Source organism: Sorex fumeus, unplaced genomic scaffold (genome assembly GCF_029834395.1).
Source record: "Sorex fumeus unplaced genomic scaffold, SorFum_2.1 ptg000054l, whole genome shotgun sequence".
Classification (NCBI taxonomy): domain Eukaryota; kingdom Metazoa; phylum Chordata; class Mammalia; order Eulipotyphla; family Soricidae; genus Sorex; species Sorex fumeus.
In genome coordinates this window covers 46,378,444-46,383,414 of record NW_026606111.1, presented here as the reverse complement: position 1 = coordinate 46,383,414, position 4,971 = coordinate 46,378,444, and the positions used below count along the sequence as shown (strand labels likewise).

Below are 4,971 nucleotides of genomic sequence, written 5' to 3'. Positions count from 1 at the left end.
GGATAGACATAGAAAGATTGCATTCATCTGGGGGATATAAAGTAACAAAGTATGAGATTAATACCCAAGAATAGCTGAGATCAGCACCAGGAGGATTACTCCATAACTTAGAGGCCAGCCGGGTATCCTAGAGGAAAGGGCAGTTCAGAGAGAGAAGGGAGCACCAAATAAAGGATATTTGGAGGATCCTCCCAGGAGGGGAGATGCATGTCGAAAGTAGACTATGGACTGAACATGTTTGCCACCCAATGCCTCTTTTGCAGACCACAACACCCAAACGGAGAGAGAGAACACAGGGGATTGTCCTGCCACAGAGGCAGGGGGGGATGGGGGGATGGGGGTGGGAGGGATATTATCCATGGTGGTGAAAAACGGGCACTGGTGGAGGGATGAGTATCTGATCATTGTATAATTGAAACCCAAGCACAAAAAAAAAATGTAAATCTACAACTGTAAAAAAATGAATAAATAAAAAAAATAAAAAAAAGATATCACTGTTTATTCCACAGTTCTTAGCATAGAAATTTACAGACAGAATGTGCTAAGTAAAAATTCATTTTGGCACTTCTGTTCAATGTAGTACTGGAAGTATTTGGAAGAGAAAATAGATAAGAAAAAGATATTAAGGGTTTTTCATGTTTGAAAGTTAGAAATCATCTCTCCCTATTCACAGAAGATATCATACTATATTCAGAGAATACTAAAATCTCTACGAAAAATTCCCAGAGACAATAGACATTTATAGTAAAATTGCAGGCTATAAACTCAATACCCAAAAGTCTATGGCTTTTTTATATGCAAGTAATGAGAGAGAAGAAAGTGACATGAAAAAGCAATCCCATTCACAATCGTGCCACAGAAAATCAAGAACCTTGGAATCAGCTTAACTAAAGAGGTAAAGGACCTATACATCAGGAAATTAAAAACGACACGAGGAAATGGAAACATATATACTGCATATGGAATGGGAGATTTAACATTGTCAAAATGGCAATTCTCCACGAAGCATTGTAAAAATTCAACTTGATCCCTATAAAGATACCCATGACATTCTTCAAAGAAATTGATCAAGCACTCCTGAAATTCACATGGAACAACAAACGCAGACGAATAGCTAAAGCAATTCTTGGGGAAAAGACAATGGAGGCATCACCTTCCCCAACCTCAAACTCTACAACAAACGATAATAATGAGAACAACATGGTACTGCAACAAAGGCAGAGCTGCAGACCAATGGAAAAGGATTGAATATACTGACACACACCCTCAAATATATAATCATCTAATCTTTGATAAGGGAGCAAGAAATGTGAAGTGGATCAAGAGAGTCCTCCTGAACAAACGTTGCAGAAAAAACTGGAAAGCTACATGCAAAAAAAATGGCTCAGACCTCTACCTAACACCATGCACAAAAGTCAGATAAAAATGGGTCAAAGGCCTCAACATCAGACCAGAATCCCTCAGGTTCATTGACGACAAGGTCGGCAAATCCCTCCACGACATTGAAGCTAAAGGTATCTTCAAATATAACACGCCACTTGCCAAGCAACTGGAAACAGAGATAAACAAAGGGGACTATCTTAAATTAAGCAGCTTCTGTACCTCAAAAGAAACAGTGACCAGAAACAAAGACTCCGCTATGCGGGCCAGATTCTCGCAGAAGCCTACCAGGTTCTCTGAGAGTGAGAACTGGACAATCAGAGTTGCTGTCTTCTAAATAAGATCCAGTCTCTGGATGTTGGCCATTGATGGCATTACATGGATCCAGGGGGCAGTTCGTGGTTGTAGCACTTAATTATTAGAAGATGGGGGATCTGGAAGGAGGGGGCACAGTCTTGATCTGAGCAGCCATGGAGTTCTCATCCCCCGGTCCCGCACATCTGGGTTCCTCTTTCAGTTCCTTCATGCATGAGGCTCCTTCAAGCTTGGGAAGGGTGGTCTTAAGCGTACCTATGGCTGGTTGCAGAGGTCTTCAGCTGCCGGGGTTCTAATCAGGTCGGTGAGGGAAATTCACCCCGGCACCTCCAAGGGGCCTCTGTGAGGAAAGCCATGTGCAAGGTCAGGACACTGTCGTTTTAGACATATTTGGAATTAATTTTAGATCGAAAAGTACACATCATTCAAAATACTCATGTGCTTAGTAATAAATTACTACACACTTGTTCAATCACCTCAGAGACCCCACTCTGCTCAGAGAACTAGATTTTTAATTACAGGTCTGTTTTGCCCATGTGTCATGACTGAGAATCACTATCAGTAGATATGAAACTCACTATACACAAAGATGCACACAGGTTACTTTGTTGTTAATGTGAGTTGGCCATTAAACTTCACTGAGACCCTTTGTTCTGTCCTTTATAGGAGCCTCATGAGTCTCACCTTCCGTTCAAGTTGAACTTGTAATAAGGTGGAATGAAATCATCAATATGATCCTCACCTCATCCTTCAGGAGAAAAATCCTACATACATTCAAGTGGTCAAAGTGCAGACAACACCATCCACCTTTTCCTGGAGATGTACACAGGACTGAGGTGAGAACAGCAAAAGGCTCTATTTTATTGTTCTTAATGAAGGATTCAGGGAACAACATTAGACAAACTCATATACCATCTTACAAAAGAATTATTTTGTAAAACTGATGCCTAGGGTATGGTAAACGATAATATAGAAAACAACCATATTTTTATTTCTGGGACATTAAAGTTCTAAATCTATTTATTAATGCTGCTTTGAAATACATTCCTTGATTAGGAATCATTGTCTGCCATAGGAGTGAGGAAGGACAACACTCAAAGTAATAAGAAGCGAAATATGGAAAAATTAACTCCTACTAGGTTTGATAACACATATACTAAAATTGAAATGATACAATGATGAGCATGGTCCTTGCACAGAGATAACATGCAAACTTGTAAAGCATTCCATATTTTTGTTGCAAGAAGAATGAACAGGTCTACGTTAAGCTAAGACAATCCCCATAAGTACAAAAATTCTACATAAAGAGAGCACAAATCCCCAAAACAACAATCTCTCTCAATGTCAATGGACTAAATGTGCCAATTCAGAGCCACAGAATAGGAAGATGAATTAGAAAACTGAACCCAACATTCTGCTTCCTGCAAGAAACATGTCTGAACAATCAAAGCACCCATGGGCTAAAGGTAAAAGGCTGGGAAACAAGTTTTCAAGAAAATATCACCTCCACAAAGCTGGAGTGGCCATACTAGTATCAGACCACATGGACTTCAGGCTAAAGGTTATCAGAGACAGTGAAGGTCATTTCTTAATGATCATGGGATATGTACATCAGAAAGAACTCACCTTCCTCAATGTATATGATCCTAATGACAGACCAGCAAAATACTTTAAAACAACTTCTAATAAACTTATAGAAAAACATTGATAGCAACACAATACTAGTAGTAGATTTCAACACATCTTTGTCACTTCTCGATAGATCAAACAGACTGAAGCTCAGCAAGGAAATATTTTCTTTAAGGGAAGTAATGAACAACCGTTGGCTTAGGGAAGAAATCAAAGAGGAAATAAAAAGTTTCCAGAAACAAATGAGAATGAGGACACGAGCTACCATAACTTGTGGGACACAGCAAAAGCAGTGTTAAGAGGAAAGATTATAGCTCTGCCAGAATTCATCAGGAAGAAAGAAAGGGCCTACATGAATAAATTAGAGCTCAAGATTTTGGAAAATAACCAACAAAAGTAGTCCAAACTAGGCTGGAGGAAGGAAATAATAAAACTTGTACCAGACATCAATGAGCTAGAATCCCAAAATACAATCCAGAAGACCAATAAGAACAAAAACTGGTTCTTTGAGAAAATAAATAAGATCAATAAACCATGAGAAGCCTCTCAAAGAAACAAAGAGAAAGAATTCTAATAAATCGAATCAGAAATGCAAAGGGGGGTATCCTAAATGAAAGTACAGAAATCCATAGGATCATCAGAGATTATTTTGAGAATCTTTGCAGCAGGAAATGAGAGAATCTTGAAAAAATTGATAAATTATTGGATTCCAATTACCTCCCAAGGCTGAACCAAGAAGATTTGGAATACTTGAACCTATCACTACCAAGGAAATTGAAATGATGGTCAAAATTATACCCCCAAACAGAATCCAGGGCCCAGATGGATTCAATAGTCAACTATTTCAAACCTTTAAAGAGGAACTGCTTCCAACATTTTTAAGATTTTCCAGGAAATTGAAGAAACATAAATACTCCCAAATAGTTTCTATGAGGCAAAGATCACCCTAATACTCAAATCGACAGAGACACCACAAAAAAAGAAAATTGCAGACCTTTTTCCTTTGTGAATACAGATACAAAAATTTTCAAGAAAATACCAGCAAAGAGAATCTAGAAACTCAACAAAAGATCACACACTATGACCAAGTAGGTTTATCTTGGGGATGCAAGGATGGCTTAACATTCTCTAGTCAATCAACAGAATACACCATCTCAATAAAATAAAGATAAAAGTCATATGATCATATCAGTAGACGTAGATAAAGCATTTGATTAGATCCAGCACCCATTCATGATGAAAAACTCTCAACAAAATGGGAGTTGAAAGTACTTTCCTCAATCTAGTCAAAGCAAATTACCACAAACCCACAGCAAGTATTATTCTCAACGGGGAACAACCAAGGCTTGGAGCAGAAATCAATGACATAGAATTCCAGAATACAATCAGGCACAAAACAAGTTACCCACTCTCAACACTCCTATTCTTCATAGTACTTGAAGTACTTGCCATATGATTTTGGTAAAAAAAAAAAAGATATCAAGGGCATCCATATAAAAAAGGAAGAACTCAAGCTTTTACTATTTGGAGATAACATGATACTATACTTAGAAAATCCCAAAGAATCTCCGAAAAAGCTCCTGGGAACAATAGATTTGTTTAGTAAAGTAGCATATTACAAAATCAATATCTGGTACTACATGGCTT

The 4,971-nt window shown here is 38.1% G+C and overlaps 1 pseudogene; it reads left to right on the top strand.

Annotated features, from left to right (window-relative positions):
* The first annotated feature begins 2,834 nt into the window (after positions 1-2,834).
* On the top strand, positions 2,835-2,931 carry LOC130033799 (uncharacterized; annotated as a pseudogene).
* The last annotated feature ends 2,040 nt before the right edge of the window (positions 2,932-4,971 follow it).